Source organism: Panthera uncia (assembly GCF_023721935.1).
Source record: "Panthera uncia isolate 11264 chromosome B2 unlocalized genomic scaffold, Puncia_PCG_1.0 HiC_scaffold_25, whole genome shotgun sequence".
Taxonomy (NCBI): domain Eukaryota; kingdom Metazoa; phylum Chordata; class Mammalia; order Carnivora; family Felidae; genus Panthera; species Panthera uncia.
The window spans coordinates 22,290,699-22,310,762 of NW_026057581.1; the positions used below are offsets into that span (position 1 = coordinate 22,290,699).

A 20,064-nucleotide genomic window follows, 5' to 3' on the forward strand; every position below is an offset into this window, starting at 1 on the left:
AGTTGGTTTGCAAAACATAGGCAATACAAAGAGTTAAAGGACATTGTCAAAGGGAAAAGGGGGTAAGGAAATCAAAGCAAGGATAAAATTATTACAGTGCAATGCATTTCATTTGCTAAACAAATTTGACTCTAAGTTTCCTAGTGGCCAGAGCACTCCCAGTTATGAGGTTGCTGCTACTATTTGTAAGATAAAAGGATGTTTCGTAAAAGCCATGGTTCTCCTGAAGCTGCAACCCCAGGGGAATTTCTCCTATGGGTCCTCATAAAGAGGAATCCAGCAAAGTGGCAGCCTGGGTTATCAATAAGATCCCTGTGTTAAATATAGTGATGCATTACTTAGGGTCGGGTCTGATAGCACCCCTCTATGTATGCACAATTCATTCAAGTCCATTCTCCAAGGAGGCAAATATGTGTGATCTAAACACACAGGACTCTCACAATCAGGTTTGGTCCCAGGGTAAATTTTAGGGTATCTAGCAGAACAGACAATATATATACCTTTCAGGGAATTTCCACAAACATTATTTTTCAAAAACCGGTCTCTGCTAAAGGACTGGACAGTAAGGAGTATAAGGTTGTATTCTCCAGTGAAAGCCCAGAGTACAAGTATTCTGTATGACCTAGGGCAGGCACATGTGCCTTGATCACTGGCAGACCCAGGGGAAAGACAAGGTTCTTTTGTGAAAGTGATCTAGTCTAGTTGAGCTCACAGGTGGTCAAACACTTCTAAGGGAACCCATGACCTAGTGACTGTGGACAAGTCACCATTTTGACTCCTTTGCGCTTATTCTCTCAGTTTAAAATAATAATGAAGATTCCTAAAAATATGTACTATTTTGGTTTGCGCAGTTTCAAATGTAGTCTCCCATTTTTTCTGATTTGATCCTTATGGCAAGATGATGAAGCAGGGCAGACACAGTCTTCATTTGATAGACAATTCCCCCACAAAAGGAAGAGGGGGCTTCTAAAGATTTCTTTGAGGGCTAAGATTCCATGGTTTTCACTATGAGATGTCTTGTCTATCTGATCCTTCAGGGATAGCAGCCTTGATTGTTTAAGATTCACCTATGCTTTTTAAATGTAAAATTCTAGTTGGCAGGTAATGGCTTATGTTAGGAGAGCACCATGGAGGTGTTCCGTCAATATTATCCTGATTTCAGCCCACACTGTACACTTAAATCTTCCCTGTTCTAATTCTTCTTCACCGAAGTTAGGATGAAATCCTGTTAAACCGCAAGTTCAGAAATGTACATTTTTAAAGTTGTCATGCCAGCAGGCAAAAAAGAGTATGACTGAGTGACTTACAGCTTTAAAGATGCATAAAAGACCTTTATTTGGAGGCACTCCCAACCCCCTCAATTGCCCTTCACAACATTCATCTTGGGCAGGAAGGAAACGGATCTCTTTCCCCATGGTTTCCAGCCTCAGGGATGGTAATGGGGCATTAGTGGAATTCTCAGAAGCACCCCGCCCAGGATACATTGCAAATATTAACATGGGCAAGAGGCTGCTAGGAAGGCCCGATATCCTTGAGCTAATTGCCCTGCCCATTATTATGGCTTCATTCTACAGGGGATTCATTGGGTCACATGTGCAGCAACACAGACTGGAGATGGGAGAAGCTATTTAATGGCTGCAAAAATAGAGATGCCATGCAGGCCGGCACACAGATGTGGCCTTGCCCAGTATTACCAAATTCACGCTGGGCCCTGAGCCAACAAAGCAGTCGCAGGAAGGATGAGCAAGCCACCTCCATAGCATGTGGCTATTCCTTCAACTTAGGAAAAGAAAAGCCTTTGTTAGGCATTTACAATGAATGAAAGTGAAGATTTCCTGGATCAGTTTGCATTTCCAAGTATGCTTTCCTCTTCTATCATTTCCCCATCTCTTAATTGGGAGAAGTTTTAAAACCAAAATGGTTAGGTAGAGTTAAAGCTGGTCTGTACCAAAATGGAGCAGATTATCTTGTGAGTGGGTTTTCCATCCTCAGCCCTGAGCGGAGAGTGCATTTGTGGGGATATAAGGGTGTTTCATCCACAGTTTTCCTGTTCTTTTTGTAAACAACTGTCCTTCTCATGGTCATCATTAAAGTTCCAGACACTGAAGTTGGCTGAAAAGCAAAACGAAGTACGCTTTGAATATATTTTATAAAGGGGAGCGGGAGTGAAGCAGGAAAAGTATATTGAAATGTTTAAATAAATGTTATTCTTTTGGAAGAATGAATGTGTTGTAGACCAATGCTTCTCAAACTTTAATGTGCCTACAGGTAATCCGGGGACCTCATTTAGAAAATTTTTTGTTTAATGTTTATTTATTTTATTTTTTTGAGAAAGAGAGAGAGAGAGAGAGAGCGAGCATGAGTGGGGGAGGGACAGAGAAAAGGGTTGAGAGAAAGAATCCCAAGCAGGCTCCATGCTGTCAACACAGCCTGATGCGGGGCTCGATCCCACAAACTGTGGGATCGTGACCTGAGCCAAAATGAAGAGTCAGATGCTTAAGCTACTGAGCCACCCAGGTGCCCCTCCAAGGACCTCACTAATGGGCAGAGTCTGACTGCGGGTCGGGGGTGGGGCCAGAGGGTCTGCATTTCTAACATGTTCCCACGTGATGCTTGTGCTACTGGCCCACAGACTACACTTTACATAGGAAAGGTATAAATGTAGGTTTATATACCTTGTTAGCAACATTTCTATCATTAAAAAAAAATAATTCTGGACTACCCTCATTAGACCATTAGAAGGGCATTTTGCTCAAAGCCAAACGTGTAATTAAAAATGCTAGGAAGACAGGTCTGACTTTTTTACCATAAGATAGCAAACTCATTTCTACAAAATTACAGTTCAAAATCTCCACTTTTTTCTCTAGCTTCTATCACTTACATGTACTTTTCATAGCCATTTAGTAACATCATGCTTATTAATTTTAAGAGGACTAAGCAGTAGCCACTCTCAAAAGGGTCCCAGTTTAGAAAATAAATTATAGATTCACTCTATTTACAGCCCAAACCTGCTTGTATAGTTACCTGGCATTTAACAGACTGTTGTCCTGTATTGCTTATTATTTCTATTTGTGTGTATATCTTAGGTTTTTGATGAGATTACGACTTCTCTGAGAGCATTTCAATCATTCACTTGATCAATACTAAAACAACCTGGGGTCATTATCCATATACAATTGAAAGTTGGATTCAGATAGCTCTTAAGATCATAGAAGTCTGTTCAATAACTATCCGGGTAGCAGCAGCAGCCCTGGTAGAACAAATTCATCCATCCATCTATCCATCTATCTGTATGTCCATCTGTCCATGCATCCCATCATCGCTCCAAACCTTATTTAAAACCACTGTGCCAGGTGCTGGGCAGGATCCTAGAAGTACAACAGCAATCAAAGTACAGCCTCTGCCTCCAAGACTTCTTGTTTATTTCTTCACATAGAAATATTTATTGACTCATTTTTACAAAATAAACTTTTTTTTCCCCAGCTTATTCAGATGACAGAGATATCCTCTGTTTGGAGAAATAGGAACAGGAAATGAGAATCTATTGGAATGAGCACAGATCCGGAAATACACAGAAGGTGGTTTTGGCTCAGGTTCCAAAATGGTCCAACCACTTCCATTCCCTGGGCCTCAATTTTCTCATCTGCCAGTTGAAGGTGTTCAATGATTGCTGAGATCTCTTCTAGTCTTACAATTTTATTAGAGGAGTTTGAATGTTTTCTCCTTTCCTGTTAAAGACTTGTAGGAAGAGAAGAATTTTAGAGAGCTTTGAATAGCAGAGGGAATAAGACCGTAGAAGCCTTTGGAAATGGTTTGGGGCGCCTGGGTGGCGCAGTCGGTTAAGTGCCCGACTTCAACCAGGTCACTATCTCGCAGTCCGTGAGTTCGAGCCCCGCGTCAGGCTCTGGGCTGATAGCTCAGAGCCTGGAGCCTGTTTCCGATTCTGTGTCTCCCTCTCTCTCTGCCCCTCCCCCGTTCATGCTGTCTCTCTCTGTCCCAAAAATAAATAAAAAACGTTGAAAAAATTAAAAAAAAAAATGGTTCATTGCAAGCCAAGAAACTTCTTCTTCTTGGCTTTTGGCACATTTTCCTTTTTACCTTTCTCAACTCCATCATTGGTTCTGCAGTTTACCAAGATTTCCCTTTATTTATTTTTTCACTAAAATTTTTTTTTCACATCTTTGCTATCAATCTATCTAACCACATACTTTTTCCTTTCTTGGCTCCCCCTCCTGTGTTTGTTCATCCTCTCAACTTTCTTTCCTCATATTTCTCAATGCCATCATACCTCACTTTTGCTTCTAAATTCTTTATTTTAATGTATTAAAGTCCTCGGTGGTTCAGTTGGTTATGGCTCAAGTCATAATCTCACAGTTGCGAATTCAAGTGCCTTATCGGGCTCTGCAATGACAGTGTGGAGCCTGCTTGGGATTCTCTCTCTCCATCTCCCTCTGCCCCTCCCCCCTCGAAATAAGTAAATAAACTTAAAAAAATTAAAAATATAAAAGTTGCATAACATTCCATGGTGTGGATCTTCCAAAAAAACCCAACCAAACAAACAAAAATGGATTGAAGTCTAATTGACTTCAAATACCATATTGATTTCAGGTATACAGCATAGCATGTGCATACATGCTATATACATATATAGCATGATTTGATGTTTGTATACATTGTGAAATGGTCACTACTATGTGTAGTGGCCATTTCTATTCCAGTGCTTGCGATCAATTATCATTTTTGCTCACTCCATTCTTTTTCTTACTCTCCACCTGAAGCCATTTGATGTTTGCCACATAACCTGTGTTATTCATACATATTCTTCATACTTTTTCCCAGTGGACAATGGAGTGGTAGAAATATTGTATCTCTTGGAAAATCTGTCCATGTGATTTGGTATATGAAAAATTACCTGACATGCTCTGAATGGCTTATTTTTCTACAGATTCATTCATTTATTTGCTCAACAGATACTTATTAAGTGCCTGCTATAAAGAGCACTGTGTCAAGGCACAGGAAGGAGTGAAAAGAAGGACAAGATATGATATTTATCTTCTTGAGATATTAAATATTAGAAGAAAGAGTTGTAGTGGCACCTAAGTGGCTCAGTCGGTGAAGTGTCCAACTCTAAGGTTTTGGCTCAGCATGATCTCATGGCTCCTGAGATTGAGCTCCAAATTGAGCTCCACGCTAAAAGTGTGGACCCTGCTTGGGATACTCTCCTCTCTCCCCACCCCTACTTCTACTTATGTATGCACCTGCATGTGCATGCACTCCCTCCCTCTCTCTATCTCTCAAAAAAAAAAAACATTAAAAAAAAAGAATTACAATGCAGTACGACAAATGTCATATTGCTATGAGAACATGGGATAGGAGCCCCCAATGACTGCTGTGTGAAAGCTTCTCTACTGTATTACATTTGACTTCCCAAACACTGTTGTTTCTTCTCTGCCACCCCCTTCCCGTGTCTGTAACTTAGGGGCCTTGCATTGGTGGAAAATGGCCTTATGCTCTGATTCTGTTTGGGCTATGTCAAATCCTAAAATAGTCACAACCTGTGACATAGACAACCTCTATGACAAAAAGGATCAGGATTCTGAAAGGCAATTTACACCTTATGCTTTCAAAGCAAAAAACCAAATAATTTTTGGCAAATCCATATTTGAGGAGATGGGAGTTATAGTGGTAGTGGTGGGGTCCTGAGGGGCAGCTCACCTCAGGAAAAACCACTGATTCAAAAACAAACAAACAAACAAACAAACAAACAAAGTAGAAAGGGGGTGCTTGGGTGGCTCAGTCAGTTAAACATCTGACTCTTGATTTTGGCTCAGGTCATGATCTAGTGGTTGGTGGGAATGAACCCTGCCTTAGGCTCTGTGCTGACAGTGTGGAGCCCTGTTTGGGATTCTCTCTCCCTCTCTCTCTGACCCTCCCCTGCTCTCTCTCTCTCTCTCTCTCTCTCAAAATAAATAAATAAACATTAAATAAATAGAAAGACAGAAAAGAGGGAAGGAAGGAAGGAACTTGAGATTTCTGTGGATACAAAATTCTATTGATTCTCATCAATTAAAATTCAGAAATATTTTAGCTAATAATCCATTATTTCCTGTGAGTTTTTAGCATGTCATCACTTAGTAGAGCAGCTAGGAGAGAGATCCTGAGACAAAGAATCTAATATAGGACAAGGATCAGGGCAACTAACCTAGAGTGGGGTAAGACCCCAGAGAGTAGACTGGATGTGGGGGGGCACTGCAGTGGGAAGACCTGGCCACTGTGAGTGCAGTGTGACTTAGGAGGGCCTAAGACATCTGTGTAGGGAAGGAGGTCAACCGTACTCTCTGGGTAAGCTCATCCTTTCCCTGGCTCTAATTACGAGCATGTGCACAACCATACACCTTTCCCAGGCCAGGTCTCTCTGGTGAACCCACGATTCCTAGGACTTCTATTTGATATCAACCTGTCCCCAGACCTGCTCCTCTTCTTCCTGCATCTAATGTCACTCACCCACCCAATTTTCCAAGCTGAACCAGGTGTTGAGCTGACTCCTCGTCACTCAGTTGTGAGCAGGTGTCCACAGCAATGCTTCAGCCTGTCTACTGCTGCCCATTCTTGTTGTTATCCCTGAGTCCCAGCCATCACCATCTCAACACTACATCAACTTCATAGATTACTCACTGATTTCTCCACTTATTGTCATGTTTCAAACCATCTTCTACCCTGAAGCTGGAGTGAACTCTCTAAAGCACAAATCAGATGTGTCCCTCTTGCGTTCAACATTCCATTATCCACAGGATGAAATCCAAACGGGTTAGTGTGGAGCACCAAGACCTTCAGGATTTGAACCCAGCCTCAGGATGAGTCTTCTCACACCCTACTCATGGCCTCCAAATGTCAGCTATACCTAACAGTGCCCTGAATGTAGCTTTCTCTTGCTTTTGGGATTTTGCACATGTTGTCTCCTTGGCTGGGGTGACCTTCCTGCCTGCCAGTGCTTGGCTAATGTCTGTTTATCCTTCTAGGTCTCTGCTTGGGCATCTTCTCCTAAAAGAAGTCTTTTCTCCCCTCCATTGCCCCCAAGACTGGGCATGACATGCCTCTTATGAGCTTACACAGCACCTGACCTCACTCCTCCCAGCACTTAACACCCCGTTCTGTGAGTAGAGTGGGGCCTTGAGCCTGTTGACATTTCCGGTCCTAAGTGCAAGAGCTGGCACAGAAGGTACACTCAATATTTGATGAAAAAGGGGCAAAGGAAGAAAAGAGGTTTAGGGGCACCTGGGTGGCTCAGTTGGTTAAGCATCTAACTCTTGATTTTGGCTCAGGTCATGATCTCACAGTTCATGAATTTGAGCCCACGTTCAAGTCTGAGCTGACAGCTTGGAGCCTGCTTGAGATTCTCTCTCTCCCTCTCTCTCTGCCCCTATCCCACTTGTGCTCTCTCTTTCTCTCTCAAAATAAATAAATAAACTTAAATTTTTTTTTAAAAGAAAAGGGATTTTTTGGGGCGCCTGGGTGGCTCAGTCGGTTAAGCGGCCGACTTCGGCTCAGGTCATGATCTCGCGGTCCGTGAGTTCGAGCCCCATGTCGGGCTCTGTGCTGACAGCTGAGCCTGGAGCCTGTTTCGGATTCTGTGTCTCCCTCTCTCTCTGATCCTTCCCCATTCATGCTCTGTCTCTCTCTGTCTCAAAAATAAATAAACGTTAAAAAAATTAAAAAAAAATAAAAGAAAAGAAAAGGGATTTTTGAGAGTAGTATGAAAGGTGTTCACATCATACTTGTTCTATTTATTCATTTTCTTAACTTTTTCCCTCCCCCATTTTTGCTCATTAAGACCATAATATATGGGGCCCCTGGGTGACTCAGTAGGGTAAGCACCCGACTTCAGCTCAGGTCATGATCTTGTGGGTTGTAGTCTGCTGTCAGCATAGAGCCAGCTTTAAATCCTGTGTACCCTTCTCTCTCTGCCCCTCCCCTGCCTGTGCTCTCTTTCTCTCTCAAAAATAAAATAAACATTAAAATTTTTTTAAAAGACCATAATATATGGTTTTAAAATATCAATTAATAATCTGGACTTGGAATGACTCTCCTCTGGATGAATCCAGATTGATTATACAGGTGATGAATGACCATCTAGTACTGAAAAGTTAACATGGTTATAAGTCATTCCTTTGAAAAAAAAAAACCCCCAAAACCTCAAACTCCATTATAAGCAATATATCATAGTGGTCAAAAGATTACCTTTGGTCTCTGAGAGACTGAGTTCAAGTCTTGGCTCTGCCATTTGCTATGACTTTGGGTAGATTATTTAACCCATGCCTCAATTTCCTTATCTATAAGGTGGTGATCGCAGGAGTATCGTATGTTTTTGAGGATTAATCAAGGTGTACAAAAAACTTAACACATTGCCATTTACTATACAGTGTCAAAAAATGTTGGTTATTATAATAACTAGTGGCAGCAGATCTCTGAAAGACTCTCTGATTTATTTCAACATGTATCTCTCTTTCTTTTTTTCTCTTACAATTTAGCAATTTATAGTCAGATCTGAACTGAACAGCCCCAGTCACTTCTTTCCTTTCCTCTCCATGTCTCCCTTCCAATTCCCATCTGATGCATGATTCCATGGCCCATCTCTGCTGCCCTGCATCAGGAATTAGTCTACATAATCATGAGATCTTTGGAGTTCTCCTTATGAGAAACATCATCTGAAATCCTGTCCCAACTTGAGAAAAGTGTTACAGATTATATACAGGAAAAGGAGTTTTATATAAGTTATAAACTCTCAGGTTTATGTTATTACTAGGACCTGTTATGATTAATAAAACATACATATTTCTTATCACATTCTACATATGACTAGTCATATCTTTGGGTGTAACATCTTGTTCCAGATTTAAACCACTTTTGTTTTTGCATCATAATATTTGCTACAGCTAAAGATCATCCTTATCAATATGAGATTTGGCACCTGGGAGTTGGGTGATAGAAGCAATAAAATCCAATAGCATCACTGGCTTAGTGGAGAAGTTCAGGTATTGAGCAACGATAAAAGATATTGTTGGTTGGAAAGCTAGTGACTCTTGTTGTGCTGTAGCAAAATGTTTGATCCAACTGTCACCTGCTGAATCATGTAAAGAAAGCACACAAACTGAATGTGTAGCTAGGGGAAAAGGTAGGGAATGTAAAACTTCTGTTTGTATTGGTTGCTTCTTGTGGCTTTTAGCCAACTACTACAATCAAGATACGAATTTGGGCTGGAGCTAGCCTACCTGTGAACAGAAATGGAAGGGAATACAGTTTCGCTACAGGATTGTCTCTGCCTGTGATCTAAATTGATTATGAGCCCTATAACTGGGAGTCTTGCTGGGGTGAAAAATCCAATTACTTTTTCTGCCCAGACTGACGCAGTAGTAAGATGCGACTGCATGTTCATCCAGCCTTGGCAGGAGATAAGAACGTGGGCCCAAACCCCTTTCAAGCATCTTCCCTCAGTATTCACTGATAGACAATGGAAACAAGTCCAGCCATAAAGACAGATGAAGGGTATTGCCATCCCACCCAACTTTTTCTTTCTTTGCTTCAAAAGGTCTGAGGAATAGTCAACTTCAATTTGAGAAGGATGGGACTGGCAGAGCATAAAGAGCTATAAATAAAAGATCAGAGTTTTCAGGCATAGAGTTTCCAGACACAGTTTTAGGCTGTGGTAACTCACACTTGGAACTGACTGGAAGCAAATAGGTTGGAAGCTTTCTACATTTGGACAGAAATCTCTAGCTTGGCTTGCAAAACCTTCTAATTATTCAATTCTTAAAAGAATCCCTGGGTCCCAGCACCTGCACAAGAGAGAGTAGTTGTGGAAACCCTGCAGCTCCAAAGAACATCACATCTTCTAATGCCCATGGCTCAAATATAGCCATGGAGGAAAATGGACAAGGGAGAATCTCCCAGAGGGCAAAGCCAGAGGTCATGGTGGACAATGGACAACAGAGTTCAGCCAAGGCAGCAGCTACCAGAGGTGCCAACCAAGGCATGTACTGTTCATGTAAATGCAGATAACTTATTTTTTGGTTTGTGAATTACCAGACCAGGAGGAGCCACATCTGGTTGTGATGGAGATGACATCACCCAGAGATTCTGGATTTGGGGTGAAATGCAATACCTGGATGAGACTTTGGGATCATCTCTTTTGCAGAGGGAGACACATGTGTCTATGTTGGGGAAGAAGAGTATGCATGATTATTTGGGAAGCCAAACTGCTAGCTTCCTTCCAGAATCCATTCTTCTCTTCTCCTTTAATAAAAGAATTCTGATTTTTAACTAGGCACATTGTTGCCTAGCTAGAAATCTTTATATCCCTGCCTCCCTTATCATTTAGTTAGAGTCAAGTATTTAAGTTCTGACCAATGAGATAAAGAGTAGTTGGGTTGCAAGCAGCCCTTGGAAGTCTCCTTAAAATGGAAGGCCATGCTCATTCCCCTTATCCTCCATCCTGCTGATTCCAATGTGGATGTTGTAGTTGGAACTTCCGTGGGCACCTTGGACTATGAGAATGAGGGCCTTGGAGAGCTCATAGAAGCACGATGATATCATGGAGCTAGCAAATTAGCCCTGAATTGCCTTACTTGTAGATCTTTTAAATGAGAAAGAATAAAGTTCCATCTTATTTAAGTGACTGTATTTTGGGATTTTCAGCTATGAAGCTGCATCAGATCATGAGTGACATACTCTCTCTGTGTGATTTGGCCAACTGAACTTTAAGAATATAAAGTAGTTCATTTAGTGTTGTGGATTTGAGGTCTCGTCCATTGATCAGCTGAACTATTTGCTGAGACGTTGAAAAGAAACGCCTCTGTTGTTTTAGCTTGGAAGCAGCCAGTGTTGGACTTAATTAGGATGCAAGACTGATACAGTTTCAGAGTTGGGAAAAAAATTCCATAATGTTTTGCCCAATTAAAATGATTATAGAGAGTACACTCCCTGTGGCAAATGGCATCTTGCCTACTGTGGGGACAGAGAAAAAAACTAAAGGTTACGGTCTGGGTGGGAGTATCTCTATCACCCATGCTCTCTGATCTAGTCTTAGTATCCAGTATTAGAAAGAAGGCATGGTTCCACAGGTCTGATAATTTAGAAAAAAAAAAAAACACGTCAGAAAAGTAGTCAAACTTAATATATTAAAACTCAGTTCAATGAATGTTTATTCTACTTTCTATGGGCTTACATAGGGTTTCTCAACTCTGACACTATTAGCATTTTGTACCAGATACTTCTCTGATGTAGGGGGCTCTCCTATGCATTGTAGGATGTTCAGCAGCAACCCTGGTCTCAGTCTTCTACGTTCTAGTTGCACACCCCCCATTCCAGTTGTGATAACCAAAATGTCTCCAGACATCGACAAGTGTCCCTTAGTGGTCAAAATTGCCTCCAGTGGAGAGCCATTGGATTAACACGAGGCTCAACACTAATTTCATGTTGTTTTACAATGTACAGGGCCTGCTATTCGCTGGTGTGCTGGGTGAAGAGCTACCAGTTTCCTGGAATTGGGACACAGGACCGAAGCTTATTTTAGTTACCTATACTTGATAGAAAATTTCGAAAATAGCTATAATTTAACAAGCACCTCATAAAGGTCACACACTCTCCTCAGTACTTCATATTTACTACTTATTTTGGGAAAAAAATTTTTTTAAAGCATAGGAAAGTACAGCAAAACAAAACAAAACAAAACCTTGAGCACATAGATACAGAGAAGAGGTTGGTGGTTGTCAGAGAGGGGGGCGGGCCATGGGCAAAGTGAGTAAAGGGGGCCAAAAGGTACAACCTTTCAGTTATAAAATAAATAAGTCATGAAGATGTAATATACAGCAGGGTGACTATAGTTAATAATACTGCCTTGCATATTTGAATGTTGCTAAGAGAGTGGATCTCAAAAGTTCTCATCACACACAAAAATTTTTTTTTGTAACTATATGTGGCAAAGGACACTAACCAGGCTTAGCTGTGGTGATCATTTTGCTATATACGCAAACATCAAACTACTGTAATATTATATGTCAATTATACTTCAATTTTTTAAAAAAGTACAGGAAGGTACAATAACAGTTTTTCTACATTTCCTGCCCAATTTCCTTCCCCTCAGAAATTTGGTTTGTATCCAGGCCATATTTTTATACTTTTACTATGGAGATATGCATCTCTAAACAATATTTGGTGTTGCTTTGGGTATTTAAGAATATTTACATAAATGCGTATCACGCATATCATAGTGTATGCAGCATTTTTGTACTCAAAGTTACATTTTTTGTGATTCCTCCATGTTGCTACACATAAACCTGGTTATTTATTTTCACTTGTATATAGTATTCCACTGTATGAATGTAGTGCAATTTATTTACCCACCCTTCTACAGATGGACATTTGAGTTGGTTCTAGTAAATCTCTATTATAAAATAAGACTACAGTAAACGTCTTTCTATGCCTCTTTGTGCACATGTCCAACACGTGCAGGGGTTTCTTCAGAAGTAGAATTGTTGGATCCAGAGGCTGGGATTATTTTTAACTTTACTGGATAATGCCAAATTGTTCTCCAAAGTGATTGAATCAATTTACATTCCTACTAGCAGTGCATGAAAACCCCTGACTCCCCACAATCCTCTCCAGTGACTGTTTCATCAAAGTTAAAAAATTTTTCTAATTTTATGGGAGTGAAATATCTCACTCTGAATTTCTTTGCATTATCATGCTTTTGGTGAAATTGCACATCTTTTCCTATATTTGTTGGCTATAGTGGTTTCTTCCGTGGGTTACCGTTCATGTCTTTTGCTCGTTTTTCTATCGGGTTTGCATTAAAATGTTTGCTTAAAAAAATTTTAGTATGTTCCATACTAATGCTTTGCTTATGTTATATGTTACAAATATCTTCTTCCAGGTTTTTGTTTGTCTTTAGTTTTTAAAAGATATCTTTCATTGCGTTGAAGTTTTAAACCTTAGCATAGTTTAATTCATGTATGTATATTTTTATCATTTGCCTTTTTTTGGACCTTGCTTAAGAAATCATTTCCTATTCCAAGGTCATAGAGAAATTATCCTGTATTTCATAACGTTTTCATGTTTTAGTTAAACATTTATTTCTTTGAAGTCTTTTTGTGTGTATGGTATGAGGTAGATCTCATATACCATCTCTTAACCTTACAACAACCCTATGAGGAGGCATCATTCCCACTTTACAGATGAGAAAACAAAGATCTAGATAAGTGACTTGTTCAAGTTTTATAGACAGTAAAAGGCAGAAGAACCAGGACTTGAATCCAAGTTTATTTGGTCTCCAAAGGCCATTCTGTTGTACACATGGCATGATGCTCTACCAGAAGGCCAGGTACAAATAAACATGACATTTTCTCTTTCAAGAAATTTTCTTGCATCCTTATTGTAAGGGTACCACTTAACTCTAAATATACCCTAGATGGGAGATGATTAAATTCACTTATTTTCCTTCTAGTGTAGAGGCTCAGGTCCACTTTGGCCCTGGGTCCTCCAAGCCTTAACCAGTTTGAAACACCAGTGGATTGGACTGAACTGGGAATTAAAAGAAAAGTGGGAGTGGCCTCAGCCACCACTGAATCTTGGAAATTCATCTGTATGTTTAGGATTCTCTTTCTTTTCTGGTCAGTTGTTCTCTGTAGGTAGATATGGTAGAATCAGGGCAGAAAGAAAAGTCTAGAACAGCCGTTTGTAGCATGTTACTGTTTTCCCCCATTGATTTATAAGATTGTTTCATAATATAAGACTATTAGCTCCTTTTCTGTAATTTTTATTGCAAATATTTCGTCAAGTTTGTTATTATTCTTTTAGTTTGTGATATCAGTATGTTTTGACTTATCTTTGGTGTAATCAAATCTGTCAATCATCCCCATCATTTTTCTGTTACTTTTATGCTTAGAAACTCCTTATGAGCCTTAGATCGGCTTAAAATAACAAACAGTTTCCTTTGGAAAAATTTTAAAGTTTTCTTTAAAGTCGCTTTTCATTATATGGTTTAATATGAAAAGTAATTCCCTTCCGTTTACCCCAACCTCCACCTCCACTCCCCCAAGGTATTTACTCTTAACAGCTTCTTGGATACCAATTCCAGAGTATTTTCATAAATGTAGAGCAGAAACTACATTTGCAGCAACAAGTCATTTAGTGGGCTTTTTCACACCGATTCAGAGTTGTGTGTCCCCAAACTGATGACTATTGGATTTAATTTTCTCTAATCTTAAGGGAGCTACAAATCTCACCAAGAGGCCACCAAACCGGCCCTGCAGCCACCTCCCTAACCTTTTCTGACCTATATATGCAGAGGCAGGAAGGTTGTGGGAGGAGCATTCGCAGGAGTAGCATTTCTTGATCTGGAGTCCTCAGGGATTTGTGGATGGAATTCAGGGGGGTCATGATCATGAGTGGGAAGAATAAGTCCGTCCTTATTTTTACTATCTTCTGGCTGAAATTTAGCATTTCCTTCCATTACGAATGTAGACAACAAACCATAGTAGTATCAGCAACACATGTAACTTTGTCACCAGTAGAAGCCACAGGTGTTTTCATGTTACACACAGTTGTTGCAGATACCTCAAAATATCATTTACACTCAGCACCACTTAGAAATCACTGAGAGGATTGTTACATGAAGCAGCATACATATTAGAGTACAAATTAAAAAAAAATGTTTTTTTCCTTTGTAATATTAGTTTCCTTTGTAATATTGCATATTTTATTTTATAAACATTCTAAGAAGAGGTCCATAAGTCTTTTGACATAAGACTACCAAGAGAATCTATTCACGAGAAAGATCTGGATAGAGGGTTTGTGGTTTGGGGTCTTCTCCCATTGGTCCCTCACAGCCAAATGAGAAGCTTCCAAGTTGTCCCTAGTAGATATTGAGTTGTGCTATCTTGCTGGTATCCCATTCAAGGTGGCTCCTCTCCCCAACCCTCAGGCTGTGATGGGCATTGCTGGGATGGTTGCCTGGGGGTGAGGCTGTGAGTGGAGATTACCTGGAGAGCATCTTCTGGGTCAGACAATAGTACCACCCATGGGTGGGCCCCTCCAGGCACAAGAGCACAACCACCAAGACAGATGAGGCTGCAAGAGTCCAGTGAAAGTGCTTTTGCCCTATTCTTCTTGTCCTCCATCCCCTCACCCCCACCCACCCTCAGAGGGGTTAGAAGCAGCAGGGAGAGGGAGAGAAAGGAAGAACCTTGCAAAAGGAGAACCTTATTCCTCCTTTCCAGATAGACCCTTGGGCCACAAGTCCAGCCTGGGATGGATGGAGGGGAAAAGCCTTTGGATGTGAATGGATATCAAATTAATCTTTGACTTAGCCTGGACTTTAATATATGCAATAGAATCTTAGTGACCAGAATGAGACTGCTTTTGAAGCTGAGTGACTAAAGAGCTGTGTGTTCAGCCCAAGGAGTCGAGAAGAGACTAGAAAGGAAGATTTGAAGGCAGAGGTTGAAGGAAAAAAAAAAAAAAAAAAAAAAAAGAAGCTATTTCATGGCAAACCCCACACAGTTCAGACTGTCCATTGTACTGGTCTCATGTGCTTGCATATCCATTTGTTCTTTTTTTTTACACAACTCACTTTTTTTTTTTACTTTACTTATCTGAGTTACATATATTTTTATGGTTTCACTTTTTAAAAACATGTAACTCTTTAATTCAAGTGGAATTTTGCCACTCGGGAGGTGGGGATGGGGGGAGAGGGCAGTGTGACTTTTACCCTGAAGTTTGGAGTCCCATTGTGACCAACCAAGTCCTTGATAGTCCGCACACCTACCCGGCAGGTTTCACTGGAAAGATGTCGCCATTGCTCCTGAGGCTTGCAGGGCTCCTGTTGATTATGGTTTGGCAGGCTGCTGCTCAGGCCCTGGGGGAGGGAAGGAAGGACAGCAGGCTGAGTCACGGGGCAGATACCTAATGTGTAAGGAGAATCTGAGCCAGAGCTGTGAGGGAGCATCTGGTGGACACACTGGCAGGACCTTGGTGTCAGTGCTTCCTGCCTACGGGCCGTGGTCTGGACAATAAGGCGGGGGGTTGGGGGTGGAGTGGTTTGACTACCTCAAATGGTTGAGGCTGATGGACAGAAGGTGGGGTGGATCTGCTGAGAGCTTTTGAAGGATCTGAGGCACCTTCCCATCTCTTCCAACCCCATCTCTTCTCAATGTTGTGGGTAGTCGCCATATTCATCCGTCTGGTCTCCTGCCTCATTCTGTGCCCACCAGGCAAATAAGTCTTCCTTCCAAACCCACCATTGCTGTCTGTCTTCCCAGCTTGAATCTTTTTCCTTACTTTCACTTACTTTCTCCATCTTAAATCTTTTTCTCTTCCTTTCATTGTGCTTATTTAATGCCTTCTCTCCTCATTTTTCTCCATTACCCCTTTTTCTTAAAAAAATGCAAAACAGAAGGATCATAGAGAATTTTCTTCCCACTTTAAACCAACCCCATGTATACCTTTAAAATTATTATATACTAAAATTTTTTATCGTGTAGTACTCCATACATACAAAAGGGTATAAAATAAAATGATCCCCTTGTATTTGACACCCAAAATAAATATTACCACCTCTCTCCTTCCCCTTCACACATTACCAATACCTTGAATTTTTTTACGTATATTGATTTTTGCAGGGGGTAATACTCCAAGGAATAGTTTGTGGATTAAGAATGCAAGGATGGGAGGTGGATGGGAGGTGGGGGGGCAGGGTCAAAAAGTCCCCTTCTGGGGCTCCTGGCTGGCTCAGTGGGTTAAGTGTCCGACTTTGGCTCAGGTCATGATCTCAGGTTAGTGAATTCCAGCCCCACGTTAGGCTCTGTGTGGACAGCTCGGAGCCTGGAGCCTGCTTCGGATTCTGTGTCTCCCTTTCTCTCTGCCCCTCCCCCACTCACGCTCTGTCTCTCTGTGTCCCTCAAAAATGAATAAACGTTAAAAAAAATTTTTTTTAAAACCCCTTTCTGCTCACATAGGATATGCGTTAGACTGAGGCCAGGCACAGACCCTGGATTGTTATCACTTGAATTAGATCATAACAGCCCCCTTTAAAAGGCATGCTGGTTATTTAAGTAATCTACTACATTAGTAGCCTTTACTACTAGAGGTAGGGCTTCTATCTTAACTACTCATAAAAATGAAGAGAGGGTGGGAGATTCATGATTCAGCAGCATTTCGTGTAAAACCCGAGGGGCTTTGTTAACTGTAAGACTTCTATCAGCCAAAAGTGTTAAGTGGCTTTGAACGAGATGCACACAGATTGTGTACCAGAAGTGCGATGTTCCAAACATAGGAGCAAACGCTGGAGTCACGTGACAGCCGGCCTAGCATGTGCAATGCTAAGTAAGCACCAGGGGCGCCTGGGTGGCTCAGTCCGGGAAGTGTTCGACTTCAGCTCAGGTCAGGATTTCGCCGTTCATGAGTTCGAGCCCCACTTCGGGCTCTGTGCGGACAGCTCGGAGCCTGGAACCTCCCTGGGATTCTGTATCTCCCCGTCTCTGCCCCTCCCCCACTCGTGTTGTCTCTGTCTCTCTGTCTCTGTCTCTGTCTCTCTCTCAAAAAAGCGCCCCTGGAGGAACACAGGCTGGGTGGGGGCTTGAGAATGTTCCAGGGGAGGCTTCTGTGGAGGAGGGGCAGGCCTGCACAGAGGGTGCTAGAAGGACCTGTGTGTGTGCTTAAATTCCCCGGATTTTACCGGAGGCCCGTTTCCTTAAGGGGCCTCCCCGTTTTTAGCTCCTCTCCATTCCCACCCTTCCACAGCACGGTCACCACGTGTCTTCCTAGAGCACAGATTGAATCATATCAGGCTCCTCCAGAAAAACAGGTGGTGGCTTCACCGTCTTCGGGATAACAACGAAACTTCTTAGCGCGGCATTAAACGTCCTGCGTGGCCAGGGGCGCCTGGGTGGCGCAGTCGGTTAAGCGTCCGACTTCAGCCAGGTCACGATCTCGCGGTCCGTGAGTTCGAGCCCCGCGTCAGGCTCTGGGCTGATGGCTCGGAGCCTGGAGCCTGTTTCCGATTCTGTGTCTCCCTCTCTCTCTGCCCCTCCCCCGTTCATGCTCTGTCTCTCTCTGTCCCAAAAATTAAAAAAAAAAAAAAAAACAAAAAAAAAACGTCCTGCGTGGCCTGGCGTCAGATTTCTTTCTGGGCTCAACTCCAGTGACCTCTCCAATGACATCTCATGCACACGGAGCCCGATCACAGGGCAGACTTTTCTTGTACCCTGTAGAGCGTGCATTTCGCAGTCCTTTGCTCTTGCCGTGCCCTGTGACTAGACTAACTCTCCTTGCGTTCTGTCTTCATTGATTTTTTTTTTTTTTTTCCATTCTTCCACATCGGATCCAAATGCCTGTGTGGAGCCTTCCTTCCCAGAGTCCTCTGGCTCAGGTGATATCCTTTCCTCTCTCTCTGGGCAATTTGTTGTTGACAAGGGGTTGGATTTGCACATCTGCCTAGATGGTAAGCTCCTTAAGGTTAGGGAGTCTGTGATTGATATAGTACAGTCTGTGTATACATATATTTACAACACACTATGCTATATATACTCTATATTTTATATTTATATATTGTATATTACATGTTTTTATATATTTCATACACTGTATATATTATATTTTATAATTTTTTTGTAGCTCTTCTCTTCTATCTGAGGACAGACACACTGTGGATGTGCATTGGTTTCTTCAACTGCCTATTGGAGGAGAATACTTATAGGGAATACAATCGATGTTTCACTGACTTTACTCCTGGCCCTTGGAGTCCGATCCAGTGTAGCTCGTGAATACGACTTTAAAACTGACTTGCTGAGCCAAGTACCGAAGCCATTCAACTTTGTCTCCCAAAGAATTTCTTTCCCTCACTTGGGAACATGTAAGTTATATTATCTGTGTTTGGAAAAACACAGAATTAAGTCTCCATTATCAATTCTATAGTTTACCTTCAGCAGATGCTTTTACTCTCACACTAGTTTCATTGTGCCACCCAGACCTTACCTTGAATAGTTTGCAGACTACCCGTGGTGTAGACACTTATTCTAATAACATCTCAATCCAAACATCACCAGGAAAATATATTTTCTGGAAGAATATTGGCTGATGATTTCAGACCAGAAAAGCTTTTGGATTTTTGGATGTTTCAGGTTACCTATATTAGAATCTTTACCTTTTGATCCTAATAGTCAAAAGATGATGGGGTCATTCACCTTTTTCAATGATGGATTCATAATTCCTGAAGTACCAAGTCTTCTGCATGTTGATGTAACAGGACTCATTAGGTCTATGTCTTGGTTTGACAGATATTCCCTCCATCAAAACAGTGAACAGACTGAGTAACTTCGTCTGTCTGGGCTATGGATATACAAAAGGTCTGAGAATAATCTGGAAATATGGATATGAGTTCTGTATTCTCAGCATGACTTGTTGATTCTGCAGGGTGTGTGTGTCTGTGTGTGTGTGGTGTGAGTGTGTAAGAGTATGAGTGTGAGCATGCATGAGTGCACCCATGCAAAATGAAGTTTCAGAGAAAGTAGATTCACACAGGCTTGAAGGAGGACTGAGCAGGAAAAGGTAGCAGGGCCTCTTTGGATGTTTGATCTAGGCTGTGTGCCAGCAGGAGGGAGAGTCTGGTTTGGAGAGATTCCAGGGGCAGGAACAAGGATGCTATAGAGGTGGGGTTCATGTGTTTGGAGAAGAGGGATTTTGTCCCACTTCGATTGTTCTCATCACTGTTGTAATTTATGACTCTGCATGGATGACTACCCTACTAGACTGAGGAGGTATGCAATAGATTTTAAATAAAGTTGATTTTCAATTGGCTTGATACTTACAGGGAGATTGGGACCTAGGAGGAAGCAAGAGCTCTGGGAAGGTGATACTTAGAGGGAGATTGGGACCTAGGAGGAAGGAAGAGCTCTGGGAAGGTGGGGACTGGGCTTGAGAAATAGAAGTGAGACCAGGTCCAAGCCTGTGTACATATGGGTTTGTACTAAATTAGTGGAATAATGTGGAACTATGCAAGTAGTTTAGGTTGCC

The 20,064-nt window shown here is 41.6% G+C and overlaps 1 long non-coding RNA gene across 2 annotated transcripts in view; it reads right to left on the bottom strand.

The window, feature by feature from the left end:
- Positions 1–1,310: 1,310 nt before the first annotated feature.
- The window catches only part of LOC125939458 (uncharacterized), a 37,873-nt gene continuing 19,119 nt past the window's right edge, over positions 1,311–20,064 (bottom strand). Inside the window, exons 3-4 of one of the 2 annotated variants that reach the window (XR_007463064.1) lie at positions 15,821–15,910; positions 1,311–2,112 (exon numbers count right to left, since the gene is read on the bottom strand). This is a non-coding gene — a long non-coding RNA (uncharacterized LOC125939458). Of the gene's footprint in view, positions 2,113–15,818; positions 15,911–20,064 lie in introns of those variants that run through there. The other variant, XR_007463063.1, reaches the window with a different exon arrangement.